General features: G+C 34.8%; 1 long non-coding RNA gene across 2 annotated transcripts in view; it reads left to right on the forward strand.

The window, feature by feature from the left end:
• LOC107196549 overlaps positions 1 to 17,433 on the forward strand; it is a 34,736-nt gene extending 17,303 nt beyond the window's left edge. The window contains exons 6-7 of one of the 2 annotated variants that reach the window (XR_003043686.1): positions 16,294 to 16,433; positions 16,776 to 17,433. This is a non-coding gene — a long non-coding RNA (uncharacterized LOC107196549). Of the gene's footprint in view, positions 1 to 3,542; positions 3,589 to 4,538; positions 4,865 to 16,293; positions 16,434 to 16,775 lie in introns of those variants that run through there. The other variant, XR_003043685.1, reaches the window with a different exon arrangement.
• The last annotated feature ends 3,364 nt before the right edge of the window (positions 17,434 to 20,797 follow it).

Here is a 20,797-nt window from a genome sequence, read left to right on the forward strand (position 1 = left end):
GCAGTATTTCAGCTGCTATAAAAATTGTGCAAAGTCCCTAGTTACTTAAGCTGAAGTTTGTTTGAATATTTTAAAATACCCAAATGGTTGTGGCTTCATCCTTTATGTAATATTTAAGATCTTTGGAATTTTTCAGAGTGATACACAATTAAGGTTTGAGCATGAAAAATGTTTGAGTCAAGTAAAACTGAGTATCTTTCTGAGCCTTTGAAGTTTATGTATTTTTGTTGTGTTGTTATGAGTTTTCTAGAAGGGATTGTCTTCCAGAACATTCCAGTCACATCAATCCTGAAACCGTTTCTGCAATAATAGCCTGGCTCTCTGGATTTCTTAGCCTCTTTCCTAAAGTGTGTACACACGTCCCATGAGATGTTCCTTGAAGGAGAAGGGGCCTTATACAATTAAGTATGGAAAAAGATCATACACAGCGGTCCCCTCTTAAAGAATCAGGGTGCTGATAGAGTATTAAGGACTTCTAGAAGTACCACAGAAAAGAAATCTTTAATATTCGTTTCAAAGCCTTTCCTAATGAAATTGAACACTGATCGTCTTTTATGTTATCTTATTAACGTCCACAAACACAACTTTGGGAATATCCCTTTCAAAGTCTTCTTGAAAATACTGGATTTCTACTTTTCAGACCAATATTATGCATCACATAGCCAACTAAAAATTCAGGAACACATTTCTAAATTTTCCAAGAAATCGCAAATAACAAAAATCGACTCAAAAGATATATACTAAATAAAACAATGAACATGGAAGGAATTCATTATGTTAATTTAAGGCTTTGCCTTTAAAAATACCAAAAAATTTCACAGATGAAGTTTTCAAACCTTCAAAGAACAGGTAATTCCTATGCAATTTAAATTGTTTCCGGCATAGGAAATAAAGCATTCCAATTCTTTTTTAAAAAGCCCAAATCTGACACTACAAAAAAGAAAATGATAAATCATCTTACTTATGAATACTAACGCAAAACAGTAAATAAAATCCAGCATTATGTTAAAAAAAATCAGATGCCATGACCAAGTGGGGTTTATTTCAGGAATACAAGAATGTTTAACCATATGGAATCTCCTGGTACAAATGACTATAGTTCAACGAGGAAAAATCCTTTATAAGATAAGGAAGGAATTATGTTTCTTGAATAAAATCATATACCTTTCTCAAACTAATTGCTAGCAGTACCGAAGTCAGAAACAAGGCAGGTATGCCTACTTGCCCCATTATTATTTGATATTTTTCTGGAAATGTTATATATAATTAAATTAGACAAAGGAGTGAAATAATGGTTACAATCATTGGAAAGCATGGGACAATATTGTTATTTACAGATGACGCGATTATATATTTGAAAAACTCAAGAGAACCAATAGGAAAAAGTATGTTTAGAAAGAATCCAATAACGTGACTGGTCACAAAATATGTAAAATGGCTTTGATAAAAATATAAGCAAGCAAATGATATAGGGAAAACGATTCCAAATATAATTGCAAATAATAAAAACATAATAATAAACCAAATACCTCAGAATAAATGTAACAATATACCATCAATATACAGTTCCTAAAAAAAGAACGAGATATGAATAAATGGCTATATATACCTTACTCTGGATAACAATACATAGTATTATAACCATGACAAAATTAGTCTAATTAACTTACATACTTGTAATTGCAATTAAAATCTCAACAGAATAATTCTGAAGTTCACCTAGAATAATAAATATGTGGGAATAGGCAATATATTTTCATATTTTTCAAATTTCTACCATGAATAATATAATGAAAAATACCATTAGCTGAGTAATAGAATATCCCTAAGACCTCACTGGCTTAATATAATAGGAACTCATGTATCTTTTATGTTCCAGTGCAACGGGGTGTACCTTGTGGGATGAGCCTTTTTGTGATCATTCAGGAATCCAGGTTGAGTCCTACCTGTTAGAGTTGCTTCTTAATGCATTCGCCCATAGATGTACATCACCACAGGCCGGATCTCAGACATGTAGTCTCAGCTGTTTGTTGAGCTAGAAAATGAAATCTAGCTGTGTACACTGGAAAAAAAAAGGAAATGCATTTTGATAAAACAGCAATCTGGCAACACTTTTATGATTAGAAAGAAAAATTCTAAAATATATAATGGGCATCACTGTATCTGTCGTAAAGAAAACTAACAATATAATTAACTAAGGGTTATCAATGCTTTTTAAAATATAAGTGGGTTTTCCCCTCATTGGTTGAATAATACTATCTCGCAGAGAAAAACTAATTGTTTTTAGCCGATGGTGTGTGTAGAAACGTGGCTTAGTGTTTGTGCACAGCCGGGCTAACTGGAGAAGCTAAGTGGGTGGATCGTCTAGTCGTTCTCAGTGCTTTATACTGTTTAGGAAACAAAGCTTCACTGAAAGTTTATGTGGGCTTGGTGCTCACTCCTCCATCTGGAACGTAGAATGAGCAAAGCAGATGGAACTCAGTCTGGCGAGGCCATGGTACTGAAGACATCTTGAGAACACGGGTGTCTTTCAACAATTATTACAGCCTGTGAACACTGATTTTATGTTATATAAACTATGGGCTTGGGAATTATAGGAGGATGTTTCTCACACATATATTTTAAGTGTAGCCACTTCATAGTCTTTTTCTGAGAATCAACTGCAGTGTTATGTGCAAAATTACTATTTTGTATAAAATATTATGTAAAATTTGGGAAAGCTTTATTCTTTTCTCAAATATAAATTGAGCATTTACAGCACTCAGATACTGTCCAAGGCACTGGGGATGGTGGCATTGATGAAGATGGACACAGTCCCTGCTTTCAAAGAGCTGGCTGGGGGTGTATGGCAAGCAGGGGACAGAAAATAAACACATAAACAACTAAATAAGATAATTCAGATTTGGATAAGTGCTGTGAATGTCATTAAACAGGTTAATGAGCTAGAGACTCAGGATGAGAGGGGCAAGTTTGCAAAGAACACTCAATAAATGTTTGCTGAATGCATGTGCTTACTTATATATTTTTTGGTTCATCTTTAAATGCATTTTACACCATGAAGTCAAAAGCAAAATGTTTTAAATAACTCGAATAACTCTAAATCCACACACAAAGGATTTTCATGATCTAAATCAAGTTATGTCTGGACATCAGGCAGAACGACCCCCTCAATCTGTCAGTTTTTTAACAGAACTAGACATTTTAAAAAGAAATAGAGCTTTTTATTGTAAATGGAGTACTTAAAATTAGCCGCAGATGTAAATGTGTGGCCTCTCCTTCTGGCCGCTCTCCCCCACGTCTCCGATTGCTTCGGCACCCGCCCCGCTCCCTTCCTGTGTTCTCATTCCTGGCGACTTCATCCCTGTAGCTCACTCCACCACATTAACATTTAAACAGCTGTACCTGTCTCCTCATCTATAAAATTGGACTAGCAGTTTCTTGTCACTCAGAGGACTGATGTAAGAATCAATGGTCATGATTTATGTGAAAATGCGGTTATCGTAAAGCGTTATTTTATGATTTTTTTTTTTTTTTTTTTTTAGTTTTGTAGAACCTTATAATGCACTGGTGCCATAATTTATCAAACAGGTATGTTGATGACATTCTTCATTATTTTTTTCATAGGAAAAAAATTGCACGTCTGGTTAATTACATGGATACCTAAGCATTAAGTAAAAACTTATTTCCTATGATTCCTTCAAATGTAGTTTGTGAGTGATTAGGAATGATAATTCTCAGAAATTTTTCATCTCCTTAGCTGATTATCATTACTTTGGCTGACTGTGTTGTTCATGGAAGTGTTTTAGAAAATTTTGATGATTATCTTCCTCTTCATGAATATGAATTCTTGGGCTTGAAAAGATCACAAAACAAATAATAAAAAAAATGGCCATCTTCATGTTAAAATTCTCCAATGGGAGGAAATGAGCTGGTCAAAGGTTGCCCTGGAATTTTGTTCCATAAATAGCACACATAACTTGATTTTAGAGATACAGCATGCCCCTAGTTGAATGATAAAGATATTGGCTCCTGTCAGTGGGCCTTATAAAGACGTTTTTGGTTTAGTGTTCAATATACTGCATAGTGTAATTTGGTCAGGTAACATGAAATTACTTTTGCTAACGTCTTTTTGTCAGAGTTAATGGCAAGTTTGTTAGGCAAAACTAGTGAATTACTCAATTCCACTCTCAATTATGCCAGAGACTGTTGTGATTAAGAACTATTGCTGAGAGATTCTTGCACAGATTGAATATTTTTACTCAAAATTAAGCTCTGTATCAAACATTGATATGTCTTTTTTTTTTTACTGATACTCTTTATTTGCTGAAACTGGGGCTGTGCTCATTTTATTTTTTCCAAGTCAGTGTCAATTTTGGCCCCATAAGCATAGATTCAGGCCAGTTCTTGGATGTGCAGTCGGGTAAAGTATCTATGTGTCAACAGCCTTCTAGAATAGTGGTTCAGTTTTCCCCAGAAGAAGCATTCTTTTTAGGGAGAAAATTTATGTTGATGATTTTCAAATTATTGGAACTCCTCAGGCAATTTTCCAGCTGGCCAACCCCTATTCACTGATTTAAGAAGAAGTGCAAATTTTGGAATTTTGGCAGACGCAGGCATGACCTGGTCAACTTCAAGAGGCAGCACAGGCAGAGATTTCAGCATCCACATTCTAACACTGTTACCGGTTTGCTTCTGGATGAAATCCAGCACTTTATTTGTAATACATGAAGCTCAGTATCTTTTTTAAAAATCGCTTTTCCTTTATGTTCTCATCGTGAGAAACTGTAGAGGCTCTAAGTCAGGAAAAGTCTGAAACAAAGTATTTGATTTATGAATTCTAAACATAATTTCTCTGAATGTCTGACATGTTTGTTTACTCTTGGAGGCTCAAATATTCTTTATTCAGACTATTGATTGCATGTAGGTTTAGGATATTAATACTCAGTGTTTAAAATATTGAAGATGAGGATTATTCTTGCAATATTTATAGAAAATGTATAAAATTTAAATGCTAATTGTAAAAAAATGATAATTCATATTAAATGTTTCTATTGGTTAGATGATCATTTTGTATTCTTAGTGAAATTAAATTAATTACAGACTCAGAGTAATAATAATGATATCTTTGAACTCTTGAGCAGTGTATAAATATTGTTATAAAGAAATGAGACTGTCTCATCTCTCTCTCACACACAAACACAGACACACATATACACGCACACACACACGTGTGTGACCAGATTTTTACAATGCATTTCCAACCTCTGGGAATAGTCAACATTTATTACTAACGATGATTGACTGTAGGTGGACTTCAGACTTTCAAAATTGCTGGGAAATAGCTTATTGATGTCAGAAAAGAGACACTTTTGAAAGCGTAATCATGAAGAGGTTACCTGACTTATCTAAGTCAGTTCTTACGTCTTTAAAGTAAGGATAGTAATACTCAGCTTTCAGGATAATTATGAGTATTAATTAAGCACAGTGCCTAGGACCTAGTAGATATTTAACAAATGGTAACACTGGTAAAAATCAGTATGAACTCTGGAGTCAAATTGTCCTGGGTTTGAATTCTGCCTCTTGTCATTTCCCAGCTGTATGACCACTGGGCAAATTAATGAACTGGACCTCATTTTCCATCTAGTGTTGGATGAATACATGAAATAAAGCATATAAAGCGTGCTGTCCAGATGTTAATAAATGTTGCTCTTATGATTAATAAAACATTACCGCTTTAAGGATTTCCCAATGGTAGAACTGGGTGGCACCAGCTGGTTCAGTGCTTTCCAATTTGCCTCCCATGGTGCTTGATTATTGGATGGACACTCTCTCTGTGTTTTATTTGTTTATGGGCATGCAAAATATATTGCTTTTCCACATGAATTTTCATTCGAAGAAAGAGCTGTGTTGCTAAGAGAAGCTCGGAAAACATCCACTTAGTCCAACCTCATTAACTAGCAGAAGCAGTAGTCGAAGCTCAGGGGGTGACTAGAGAAGCGGGCAGGACTGGAATCCAGGTCCACAGAATCCCCACTTCAAGTTATGTGACATCAGCGCTGTGGCATTTTGGGCTGCGCTTTAGTTTCCATCTTAATCACATGACTTCAGGAAGTGAGATGACATCTGCAGTTTTTTCTTGAAATATGTGCTAATCAGAATTGTTTTTCTAAAATTTATTTTAAAAACTAAAAAAGTGAGGGAAAAATAATACTAGTATATGTATTAGTATATGCCGGTTAGTCTGGGTTCTCCAGAGAAAACCAATAGGAGATGCATATCTACATGTATATCTATTTATATTTATCTATCATCTATCTATCTAATCTATCTATCTATCTATCTATCTATCTATCTAATCTATCATCTGTCTCTCTATCATCTATCATCTATCTAATCTATCATCTGTCTGTTTATCTATCATCTATTATCCATATCTATCATCTATCTGTCATCTATCACCTATCATCTATTATCTATCAATCATCTATGTATGTATGTATGTATGTATGTATGTATGTATGTATGTACATGTATTATCAGCTCATGGGCTTATGGAGGCTAAGAAGGATCTACAGTCAGCAGTCTGGAATCCCAGGGAGACTGATGACATAGTTCCAGTCCGAGTCTGAGGGCATGAGAACCAGGAGAGCTGATAGTGTAAGTTCCAGTCCAAGTTTGAAGGAGGGAGAAGACCAGCATCCTAGCTGGAAGACCAAATGCTCTCTTGTTCAGGCTTTGTTTTATTCAAGCCTTCGGGGGATTGAATGAGGCCCACTCACATTGGGGAGTGCAGTTTGCTTTAGTCTACTCGTTCAAAGTTAACCTCATCCAGAAACACCCTCGCAAACACACCTAGAATAATGGTTAACCTAATATCTGGGCACCTCATGACTCAGTCAGGGTGACACATAAAATTAACCATCACACTAGGTAAAACATGTTTATCATTGATTCCAGTAGACATTTTTAAGTTGTGCATATAGTCTCCAATATTAATATTCACTCATTCTCAATAAATATATTTTTCCTATATACATGAAAGTTTGGTTTTTTATATGTCTAAATTCTCTACATAATGTTTTTTCTCCCACATATAACACAGATACCACTGTCTGAATCTTTCTGTTTTATGAGAATTAATTGCTTAAGTAACTTGTCTATCAACTTGGTCAAGGGGTGGCCATTATTTTCTTATGTTTAGAATTCATGTTATGGTGATATTAATTTATGATACTTGATAATAGTTCACCTAATTTTAAATATCTTTCTCGTAAGTCTTGGGTTTTATTACTATTTAAGGCCATATTCTTCTAAAAATTATAAAGTGCTTATTCTTAGGTGAGAGCCATGCACATAGAACCATCTTGGTAAATTCAAATATTCTGAAAGGAAGATCAAGTAACCCCTATGAATTTATACTGAATCCAGAAAAAAAAAAACAAAATGAAAATTTTAAGGTATAATGGTAAAGATTTTCTGTGGTCATTCATACACAGCAAAACCTAATCAATCAGATCATCTGTCTACACTATCCAACTGCTTATTATTATTATACGGTCCTTGGGCAGAGAAAGAGAGAAAAGCAATACATTCCTTCCTCTATTCGGTAGGATTTGACACTTTATGGAATTATAAAAACAATTAGGAAACGCGTCATTCAATTTTATGTTGATGGTATTTGATAGCATATTTAATCCCGTAGTTGATACATTCTGACACCTATTTATTAAGGTATGTATTAAATTTTCCAAAAAATTGAAAGATATCACGTTAATAAATGCATTTCTTCCTTTAAAATGCTGGTTTAGTAACTGTCTAAATATTGAAATTGTTACTCAAGTGAAACTCCACCGAAGTTATGCTCTACTTCTGTCTCAACAAACTGTCATGAATTTCTGCTTCACTGACGCGGCATTTTTGATGGTTTGACCGGGACCTGGATGAGGCTCACAAAAGTTTTGCGAATGGCAAATACCGCATCATGACAGAAACATTAAGCTAATTAATGGAACAAAGTTGAAATAATTTGGCATCACTTCTCTGTATGTAATAATTTTACTTAGAAGAATCATCAGTAGGCCATCTTCCCTCGTGTCGTTAATTCCTTAGCGCTGTTAAGCATCGTCTCCTTCTTGGACATTCACCTCTTCCAGAGTCTGTGGCACCATTGGAAGTCTACCCCGGCATTGCAGTGGGAATGTGCACCGCCGAGCCTCCAGGTGTTCTGATTGGCTCTCGCCTCCACCACTCACCTGCTGGATGACGGCTTTGGCGCTTTGACCCATAGTGCAGCGGGTCCTCAGATAACATCGTTTCCTTGTAACTTTGATGAAAGCCACAGTCACAGTCCTTACTTATAAAGCTGCAGAACCTGTTGACGAGGTGAAGTGAGGACTTGCTGTAACTGGCTTGTAGCCTGGTCTCATTAGCGCTGTTACGAACTGCCCCAGGCACGCACTCCCTAGCAAGCCAACCTCTTCCCTCAGGCTCTGGCTCCAGACGGTCCAAGATGATAATTTTTGTTTTGTTTTGGTTTGGTTTGGTTTTATTTTTTCTTTTGGGTGCTCTGGCATCTTCATTGGCTATACCTTCTGTTTCATGAGCTTGACGCTGCACTTTTTACTTATTTTCCTCCATGATATGACCACGATTCATAGCTTCTTTACTGGCTTGTAGCCTGGTCTTTACAGCTGAATTCTTTACAGCTGAATCCATATCTGCTTTGCTCTCTTCGACCCGACATTTAAACCACCGGCCTGACAGTTTTTGGGATGTTTCACTCTTACCTCAAATTAATAGGCTTTATTCCTCCTCCCCCCACCAGAGATATAGATTTTAACCTATATCATTGCCAGTGACAACGGCATTATTTTTGCAATCTCTTTAACATGTTCTTTTCTAGTTCCACAAAGGCTGTTATCAGGTTGCTTTTATCATTTCTCTTAGATATGCTGTTTCCTAACAGTCTTTGCTTTATCTCACCTCATCTATTGACTGTTAATTCTGATTCACCAGCAGATTTGCCACCTGAAGCCTCTCTTCTCTCTTCTGTCCAAGGCCTTCCCTAGGACATTGCCGATGACTCTTCCAGAATGTTTTGCATGCATATAGCTGTCTGATCAACACCACCAGTGACTTCCTCTGTCTCGTGGCTTGGAGTCCACACTTTTTACTTGTCACTTACAATCTCATGTCTTCTGGCCTCGTCCCATCTTTTCCCACAAATTATGTACTACTCCCTCTTTCCAATTACAATAATTTATTTGTAATGCCTCCATATGACTTATGTTTAATTTCCTTGACCTTTGCCCACAGATTTGTTTTACATAGAATGCTAACACATATCATTAATACTGCTCTGAATTTTAGTCCTTTTTTGTCATTCTTTAGTCCAACTAAATCCCACCTCTTTCATGAAATTTTCTGACAGTGAATTTTTCCTTTTTTTTTTTTTGAGCCTTTAAAGACTCTCTTTCTCTCATTTAGCAAAATTGTCAACACAAAATAGGAACATAGTTTTAGATACGTATTTTTTTTCTTCTCAGAAATCATGTAAATTCCTTGACAAAAGTGTCTAAGAGTTTGATATTTGCATTTACAAATCATTTGGTTTTGATGTAATAAATAAATCTGCCATTGTATTTTAGTCTAAGATCAGTTATATCCTCTTTCAGATCAAGATTTTAACCTAAAAACCATTATAATTTGATTTCTCTTTTCTGAAGCACTACACAGTGGTTCAGGATTGACAGCTGAAGTGTCCAGGTAGGGAGAGGTCAACAGTGTGACAACTGTCCTTCCCCATTTCTTATTTTAAAATCTCTATTGGGAAGCTTTACTCTTACCTAAAGCCAGTGAGTAGAACTTCAGTGTTTACTTGCATACCTGAAGTTTAGGGACTGGTGTCTGCTTCTAGACAAGAGAGTTCTAAAGGCGAGAGGCTGTAGTAAAACACCCATTTGGCAGCAAAGGAAAAGGGTAAAAAAGAAAAAAAAGCCTACAAGCGAACTGTACCTTCATAGTTGGAGAAAGTATGTGAGTCAAGTAGGCCCAGTATTTCATAGTGTATTCTGTGTACATAATATTGCTAGATGCAGAGGAAGGAGAAATGAAAATTGGTGGAATAAATATCAATAATTTAAGATAAGCGGATGACGCCATCTTACTGGCAGAAAGTACAAATGATTTGAAATGACTTCTGATGAAAGTGAAAGCAAGTGCAAAAGCAGGCACTCGAACATCAAGAAGACAAAAATCACGATTACAGAAGAGACCCACGACTTTAACACAGAAAATAAAAACACTGAAATTGCTAAAGATTTTGCTGACCTTGGCCCAGTCGCCCGTGCAAATGGAGACGGCAGCCAAGAAATCACGAGAAGGCTGAGACTCTGAAGGGCAGTGGCAGAGGAATTGGGAAAGATCACCGAGAGCAAAGATGCGTCGTTAGAGACCAAGGCTGAGATGGTCCACATTCTCCCATTCCCAGTTCCCATGCAGGGACATGGGCATTGGACAGTGAAGGCTGATAGGAAAACAGTTGATTCACCTGAAATACGGTGTTGGAGGAGGGCTCTGTGGACACCCTGGACCACCAGGAAGATGGACAAGTGGATCCTAGAGCAAATTAAACCTGAAACATCACTGGAGGCGAAAATAACAAAACAGAAGCCGTCCTACTTTGGGCACGTCGTGAGAAGGCAGAGTTCTTTGGAAAAGATGGTAATGCCGGGAAAAATAGAAGGCAGCAGGAAAAGAGAAAGACCACTTCGGAGATGGAGTGACTCTATGAAAGGCATGAGTCTACGGGAGCTGAGCAGGGCTGCTGAGGACAGGGCATTGTGGATGTCACTTATTCACGGAGTCGCCAGAAATCTGAGCTGTCTTAATGGCACATAATCTACACACAAGTAGACCCACGAGAGAGAGACATTCAGGGGCATTTTTGAAAAGGCCACCAGTGGAGGTGAAGTCACCAGGTAGAGGAGCAGATCACAGAAGCTCCGGGAACTGAAATTTTGAAGTTTTAAGTTGCTGAAAGGCAGAGCGTCATCGCATCATAGAAATTGCAGCTGGAGATCTAATTGAGTAATCTCCGAGAAGCCCACTGAACGTTCTGGAAGAAAGAGTCAGTGTTGAGCACATGAGCTCCAGGGTACGTTGATGCTGTATGATGACAGTTCAACCAAGTACATAAGCCTGGGACTAGGGCGTCATTTCCCCTGTCACTTGCTCCCTCCCTGGCCTCGCCTTGGAGGGACTGCATACTGTGACTTGGGAGTGTGGCTCAGTACAGACCTCTCCCGCGGCAAACTTTCCAGTTTGTGGCGGCACCAAGCCAGATGAGAGAAGTTAATTGTTGGCAGTTCAGAACTCTGATTATTACATTGGATTGGACATTATAATGGCAAAACGAGACTTAATATGAATAAAATGAGAAGACTATTAATTCTCTAAGACCAAAGATATGACTTCCTTCGGGTGTCATGGAGGGCAAGGAAAGAGCTAGCTCACAGAGTTGTTTACTAATAGTAAATAAAACCCAAAATCTATGAATTTACCAAGATCTATTCCCATTCCTTTCCCTATTTATTTTTCTTGGCTGACTTTTAAAATCAACTTTATTAAGGCATAATTTACACAACAAAAATGCACCCAATTTAAGCATAAAGTTTGATGTGTTTTCATATATAGTTTATAACTACATATATATGTATAGCTATATTTATAGTGTTATATATAGCTTTATGTGTATATAGTTACCTTTTTGTTTTTAAAGCACATGCATTTACATAGAGTGTATCAATTTGTCTTCACAGTCTGTTCAGAGAGACAGGTAGTTCAGGCAGGGACCATATAGTGCTGATGAGAAAACCAACACCCAATAAAAATTTATGCCTTGTACATAAGTTCATGGAAGGGGGAGGATGTTAAAATTGAATCCTTGACACCAATTCTGGTGCTTTTTCTACTTTTAAGGGGCTGATGCCCTTTAATGAAGAGACCTAATTCTTGATTCTAAAAGACAGCATAGGAGGGCGTTCAGAAGTGGCAATCGGGAAATGGAGTAATAGGGATTTGTAGACAGGATTGGAGTCCGTAGGTAGAAGCCCAGAGGGGCTAACTTATTAATAGATAGTGTCAACATGTAACTTCTTGGGCAATTCACGTCAGTTTGTTTGGTAAGAAAATGGCAGGATTATTGGGTGTTTTTTGTGCTCCGTGTTATCATTGTGTTTATGCTTATGTAGACACCAGATGGAATGGGTCGTTGGGGGAGAAGTCTACTTTTTGGTTTGCTATAGAAATGTCGGTTAATTTTTGTAGATGATCTACACAAAAGAAATCCTGTAAGGATAATTTTTGGAATAATAATTTCAGGGTGCATGTATTTTAAGGTTAATTTCTAGAACACAAAAAAATCACTGTGCAGTAATTGGGAATAATTCCAAAGGCAATATGAAAACACATTACTTCCCCCTATATTTACAAGCAGTAATATAGAAAAATATATTAAACCGAATCTTTGGGGACTTAAGCAATATTATGTCGTATACATGATGTTTCAATAAGTGTTTACAGATTTTTCTATAGTAGACTTTGATTTTTTTCTTGCACATTTTGAAGCTCGCTTAATTGTACATTCAGTTGGGGATTTGATTCATGTTTAACAGGCAGGTTTTATTTTTGATGTCCTTTCTTTTACCTTTCGCGCACTAAATAATCCTTTATTTTTAGAGTACGTCACTTCACAAAGCCTGCTAACCTCAGGGTTGACAGGAGTTTTTATTTCTTCTTTACTAACCACATATACCTTACATATTGGCATTTTAATGAGCTAACATACTGCTGTATTTTCAAGTGAGGGAAGGCAATTTCCTTTTTGGTGGGCGGTTTTCTTTTAAGGATCTGATTTAGTTTTTTAACTTGATTGAGTTTTGAAAAGAAACATGACTCAACCTTTCTCATTTGATACATGAGGAATGATTACTGGAAGATTCAGAAGCAAATGTAATTATTTTTAGCTTTCAACAAGGAACATCTTTACTTCTTGCAATATCTTATTTGAACAATAGTTGTAGTACAGTTTTTTAAAAGTTCTTTAAAATAAGAAGATATATCATTTCCTTTGATATCGATTTGACCCCACAATATGAACTACTTAAGAATCATTAGATTTAAATAGAGTTATAAGCTCAGTTTTCTGCTGTTCAGCCTATCAATGCCCTCTCAAAGGCTGCCAGCAGGGCTGTCGTTGGCACTATATTTGCACAGGGCAATTAGCTCTATTAATGACAATTTTAAAACTCGCTCGGCCTGTAAGACAGCAATTCTAGAAAACCGTCTAATGGAACACTTGTTTAAGTATACAGAATGACTTGTAAAAGAAATTCATTGCAGCATTATCTGGAATATTTTAAAAATGTGAACCACCTGCATAGAAGCTCCACGAGGCCAGGATCTCGATCTGATCTGCCTTGCGTATCCGTGCTATTATGAATGGAATTGTTCTCAAGTTCATTTTCAGGTCGTTCATTGCTCATATGTTAGAAATACAATCGTTTTTTGTGTGTCGATCTTGTATGCTGATTTTTTGGCATATCAATAAAAGCTTTTCCTTTACTCTTTCTTTTCTTAGATTTCTTTCCCAGAAAAGAAACTATCATGAAATTTAAAAAGAATTCGTAAAATTAATTCTGTAATTATTTATTAAAATTTATACTTGTATTTTTAACAAAATTACCAATACAGAGAAATATAATTTAAAAAAAAAACCCAAAAATCAGCACCCATATTTAACCGTGAGTCTAAATGTATGTTTATTGATGTGTATTGATCACAGAAAGATTTTGTTTCACATAGATGGACGTTCTCATCTTTTTGTGTAAATAAAATACTTTCACATCATTAATTTTAATGACGGCCTGATATTCTATATACTATAACTTATTTAATATAGTATAATTTATTTAATTATTGGTTAACATTAAGTTGTTCAGAATTTATAGCCATTGTAAATAAGACGAACATGAACATCCTCCAGTGTATAACTTTGAGATAGCCTTGTGTGGTATCTGTTTAGATGAGAATTCCTGGGAATGTGATGGTTGGCCCAAGCAATGCTCACACACAATCCTAAGATCTTGCAGAATGTTTATAATAATTTACTTTCCCATCAATACTGTTTTGTTCTTCAATGTTTAAATCATTTCAAACATATCTTAATCACTTAAAATCTCTTATGAGTTATCAGAGAGACCTGTCTACTCAATTTTCTTAATTCAAAGGAGAAAGAAAAGGAAAAATCAGACAGGAAGCCATTTTTATACAGGTATTATTTTTAAACCACAAGATTCAGAATTTTAAGGGACAATAGCGTTTCTTTTCCACCTCACGATTAATGAAGAACTATATAGCAGCCCTGACAGATAGCTAGCATAATTTTTAGTGATACTCTTGTTGAAATAGAACAAGATTGACCTTGAGCAAATAAATAATTAGGTATTTTAAATTATTAAAACATTTTTCTTATCTTGGCTAAAAACCTAGTCTTTTGAAATTTCAACAGAACAGATCACACTCATTTCTGAGGCAATGCATCTCGTTTCCCACTGTTGATTTCACGTTAGTGGTCTCAAAAGAGAGTCTCTAACGTGAGTGTGTTTCCTGTCAGTTACCCGTTTCTGGAAATTGAGTATTTAAAATTTTTAGCAGAATTTTAAAATTATGAGATTCTGTTTCTGTGGACTGAAGTTTAATAAATCATCCCCAAACTCCCTTTTGTTCCTTTTTACTAAGTGTTACTAGTAAGTTTTACAAGTTGGATAGTTTTTACATATAACCTGGATGCATTTACATAACATAAGGTAGAGTTTTAAGGAAGCCAAACGTTAGAAGTTTATCAATTAAAATTGGGGGCGGGGGTAATCTGACTATCTGCAATTTAGGGCAAGAAGCCATTTTCCCCATCAAGTCAGTACTGAGTAGCAGTGAGAACACAAAGGGAGGGCGGGGCTCCGTCCTACAGAAGCTCCTCAAACTCATGCGCCACCTCGCAAATTACATATTCAAATCTCAAGTCTGTCATCTGTTTATATTTTAAAATACAAATACGGAAATTAGATAAAATGATAATTCTCCAAATTCCTATTTTTTTTCTTGAGAATATTTATATAACTTTAGGGCTATGGATGAACTCACTTGAAGTATTCATTGGTTTTCCTCATTGTGATTTTATTGGCTTTGGTTGCTATATAGTTGGTTAATAATTAATAACATTAAATTTATATTCCAGTGTGACTAGATGAATAAAGAGTAAATATGTGTTTCCATTTCTGCGAAAGCATTTTGAAGATTTTATTTTTTTGGTCTTCAAAAAAATGTCTGAACTGTCAATACAAAATACATAAATATTTATCAATGCTTAGATTCTTCCTTTTAGTTGTAATACCAGATTTAACTGGGGTTGGAATGAATGGTAATTTAAACTATAATAGCCTGTGGCTTTCTGACCTATGCTGTATTATAATTATTGCTTCTTGGCCAAACTTCTCTACACCTCACAGCCTCATTGAAACCTGTTTTTAGGTTTTATTAAAGTTAAAAAATAGCCAATAAATATAGCACAAGGTAAATGTGAATGTTGGCATACAGACTGGAGGTGCTAACTCCCTTCTCTCATTGTTCATTTACCTTTAAGTGTCTGCAATGGGCAGGTGATGCTCTTTCTTTTTCATATGTGAATGATGAATATATTTCATACTATTTCACATTTTGACACTGCTTCTCATTACAGTTTTTCTTTTCATATTATGCAGTTGATGGGAAGTCAATTTTTCTGTACATGATAGATTCCATCATTTGCTCAGTAATGTATCTCTTGGCAGTGAATATATTACAATAGCACATCCAAATGGTTTGAACAGAAAGGACTCAAGTTCTAATCTAGAGTCAGACCCTGGGTTTATCTATCTATTTCTCAAATGGACACCCTACTCATGAAAAATAAATATTCCTAAATAGTTCTCATTTCATTTGCTCTCTATCTCAGACCCTAACAAAACTGGAAAAATATCTTACACATTCAAACGCTTTCTTACAAGTGTTTAAATGTGTATTATTGGTGAGAAATTTTTAATTTAATTAGAGACATATAATAGTAATATTTCGTTATTCATTAATCCTACCAGACCATGGTTTGGATGGCAAATATCTGAATAATTTTTAAATATCATAAAATATTTTGGCTCAATTTCTAATTATTGGTGCTTTAATTTCATGGCATGAAAAAAGCAAGAAAAGCAATGCACTTGCAATAAAACCGAAGAGGATGAGAATGAGACTATGAGACTGTGGAGCTTGCGTTTTGTTATTAAAGCAGATTGAACCGGAAATAACCAGTCACTCAGACAGCGTGAGCATAGAGGAGTCACGTAAGTCATGCCATCTCAGGGCCTCAGACATTCATATGGTGCTTATTACATTTATTTTAACGTGTCTTAGTCTATTTTTATTAATCAATTTCTTATTAAGTCTAACATGAGTTAAGAAATATTTTAACTAAAAAGTTTTATGTCCATTTACTGAAAACCAATCAGCTATTATTTGAGCATTTTGAACCTGTTATTTTAAGATAGAAATCATTGCATTTTTTCTCATTAATCTTTTTTGTTGGTTTTAAGTTGTTTTCTTAGATAAACATAATCATTTTAGCTTCCTTTTTTTCTTCTTCCCTTTTCCTCCCACCTATCCATGTGTGGTACATCTATTAAAAGCATTCTTTTTCAACTTCCGTTTGTTGAAAGATACCAAAACAACAGAAGAAATGACACATGAATTAAAAAATAAATAAACGGAGACGAAGAGAAGTTTTGCCTTCAGCGACACTTAGAAACAGCTTCGCATCCGACTCTGCTCGGTTTCTTCTCTGAGATGACATGAAAACCTTCTCAGGTTTCTGTCCTTCCACGTTGCCACCCAATTACCCTCTGCCATCCTTTTGATAAGAAATATTTTCCTAACAGTATCTTCCATGCCACCTGTCTTACCTACTTTCGTTATCTTTGGGACAGATGAAATTGTTAGCAAGGCAAGGAAAGTTTTAAATCGCTTGACTGACAACCAATAGAAATTCCAGCTGATGACTAAGAAGGTGAAATCTTCCATATCGCTATATTTTGGCTGTATATCGTCATCTTGTCTCTAATTTTGTCAGGTTATCAAGAGCGCATTGTTCCATTGTATATACTGGCCAAGAAAATGAAGCTGTAATGGAATCTCTCTTTTCATTTTCTCTTTTTATAATCTCTCCAATCTACCACCAAGATTATTAATAAAAATTCAAAATAATGCCATTTTCAAAATCTATGGTTCTGTTTCCCCATTTCACATGCTTGTTTTATCTCGCTTATTCTGCTTAGTTTTATTTTTTTTCAGGGCTTATCATTCTATTAGTAATTTCAATTTTAAATCTTATATCTCTACATATTAAGAAAATCTGTGAGAAATAACTATTACCTTTTCTTGAATAAACAATGTAATGCCAGATAATTTAAACTCTCAGTATATTTAGTTATGATCAGAAATTAAAGGATTATTTTTGAATTTCTTATCCTTTTCTTGGGTATGAATCATTGAATACTTTAACACGCTCACTCCTTTTACATTTTTGTTAGTCTTCCATTACAGCCTCTCTTTCCATGGTTATTTGGAAGCTATTTTCATCTCTTCAGCTAACTTCTGAAGAAATGTGCTTTGATTTCACTCCAGCCTGAGCAAGACCCTATTGTTTTTGTGTTTTTACACATATTTGGCAATTATAACTCCATGATTCCAGAATCTTGACAAAACCATTTGACATTTTCATTCCATTTTATGTAGATTTTAAATCTGCCGACTGCCTTCCTGTTCAACTCCATTTTATTTGCAGACAGAGATTTCTTTGTTTGCCGCTCAATTTTGTTTGAATTCTTCCGTGCAGATTTAGTATAACCTGAAAGTGTCTTGTTACTAAAAAGCATTTTTAATTTCTTCTAAAATCCTAATGAAATGTGGACTAATAGTGAATAAGTTATATCACTGCCTCTACCTTTCTTCATGTATAAAATGAGGATTTGAAAATAAAATGTTTCCTACCACCAAAAGTACTTACTTTTGGATAAAATACTAAGGAGACATATGCTAGATTTATTATGGTTTATGTACAATTCTATCATGTACTTATCAATTTTTAAAGTTTTTCGAAATATAATTTATCTACCATAAAATCCACCCTTTAAAATATATAATTAAGTCATTTTTAGCATACTCGCAAAGTTGATCAACCATCTTCACTAATTTTAGAATATTTCATCATCTCCAAAAGAAACTCCATCTTCATTAGCAATTATTCCCCATTTTCCTTCTCCTCTTAGTTGGTGGCAATTGATTTGCTTATTCTGGACATTTCATATAAATGAATCATGCAAAATATGGTCTTTTGTACCTTTCTTCCTTCATTTAGAATATGTTTTCAAAGTTTATGTTGTAGCATGTGTCCCCAATTTATTCCTTTTAATGGCTGGATAGTATCTCGTTGTATGAGGACACCATTTCTCATTTATCCTTTCATCAATCATTAGACAGTTAGGTTGTTTCTACTATTTTGGCTATTATGAATAATGTTGCTCTGAACATTTGTGTCCAAATTTTTGTGGACATGTATTTTTATTTCTCTTGATTATATACCTAGGATTATGCTATATCATATGCTGAGTCATGTGAAAACTCTGTTTAACATTTAGAGTAACTGTCAAGCTGTTTTCCAAAGTGGCTGAAATATTTTATAATTTAACCAGCAACGAGGGTACCAGTTTCTTCTTATCTTCAGCAACACTTATTATCATCTGCCCTTTTTTTTTTTTTTTTACCTTAGCCAGCCTAGAAATGATGCCTCATTTTGGTTTTGATTTGCTTTTACCTAGTGACGAATGATATTGAGAATTTTTCTTATACTTATTGGACATTTGTGTATATTCTTTGGAGAAATTCAAATCCTGTGCCCAATTTTTAAACTGGGTTGCCTTTCCATTCTTAGATTATGAGTTTCTTATATATTCTAGATGTAAGATATATGACTGTAAATATTTTCTTCTGTTGGTTGTCTTTTTACTTTCTTACAGTTTCTTTTAAAACACAAAGTTTTGTTTTTGTTTTTGTTTTTTTGGGACGGCCTCCCTGTTATCTATATTTTATTTTGTCCAATATGCTTTTGGTATTATTTCTAAGAACTCATTGCCTAATCAAAATTTACAAATATTTACACTCATGATTTCATCTAAGAATTTTATAGTGTTAGCTCTTACATTTACTTCTATGATCCATTTTGAATTAATTTTTGTATATGAGATCAAGGTCCAGCTTCATTTTTTCTTTTGAATGAAGATATCCAGTTACCTACCACCATTTGATGAAAAGACTATAGTATCCTCATCGACTTATCTTGACACCCTTGTTCAAAATCAATTAACCATAGATATACGGATTTATTTCTGGACTCTTAATGCTATTTAATTGATATATACAAATGTCAATTATATGTACATATACACACACACAGACACACACACACAAACATATATATGTACTAGACACATTAGACACACGCTAGACACACTGCATAACTCCGTGATGTGTCTGCAGGTGTCCAAGTTGAGAAACACTAGCCTGGAGGTTAAGGAGAACATTTACCAGATATCTAAAAATTTCCAAACATTCCAGGAGAAATCCTGTGTCTCAGAAACCATATGATATTTTACAGTTACTTCAGAACTTTTCTGCAAATCATGGACATGAAATGATCAAGACAATGCTATTTTACCTTTGTGTCTGGTATTGTGATTGCTCTTATAGGACTTTCGCTATCTTTAACAACACAGAATTGATTTTTTAAATGAAATGCATCACAGAAAAAGTGTCTAGTGAATAATTTTAATAACAATTTATGGAGCTATCGTGGGACCAGTAGTCTTCTAACACTTATTTGCCCTTGAGATTTAGAAGAAATCATCTCTAGTGCTCATCACAAGGAGCCAGTTTAACTGAGTTCAGGTTAGCTGTGAACAAATGGATTAACAAGTACCTTATTAAAACTGTAATTTACATTTCATTTATCACATTTAATAGAATCAACTTTGTTGTTTCAGGCTGGGGAAAAGCATTCATTTCCAAGGATAACTTTAGGTACCATTAATTTTACATGTTTTTATTGTTGGTTTTCATAGTTACCATAATTATATGCCCTATGTAGCAGGGAAATATAAGATGCATGACATAAAATTTTGCTGCTAAAGACTGTTTAATTATTCAACATATTAAAACCATTTGTTTGTCTAGCTTGTGAATTTTCTTGCCACTCTAAGAATATTTAATTAAAGTAATTTAAAATCTTTGATCCTTTCAGGATGTAACTTGGGTCGTTACATATTTTCGTGTCAGAAGAAATAGTCTGGATTTCCATCGATAATGTTTTGACTTAGGTTTTTATTACTCACGCTACTTTTTTTTTCCTTCATCTCTTACGTATTTCTGCTACTTGCATATGACAGTATTCTGATCATATTTGTTAACAAAGATTAATGCATTTATTGATAATATGAGAAAATGCTATGTAATCAGGAAAAATTATTCTATATGCAATAGTATTTACTATAACACCAATAAACAAGAGACTGATGAAAAAATGTTGCAGTACACAAGTGTTAACTTTACCAGGGAAAATGGAACACTAAAGACCATTGTGCATATTAAAACTTTTACT

Source organism: Pteropus alecto, unplaced genomic scaffold (assembly GCF_000325575.1).
Source record: "Pteropus alecto unplaced genomic scaffold, ASM32557v1 scaffold87, whole genome shotgun sequence".
In the NCBI taxonomy this organism is placed as follows: Eukaryota; Metazoa; Chordata; class Mammalia; order Chiroptera; family Pteropodidae; genus Pteropus; species Pteropus alecto.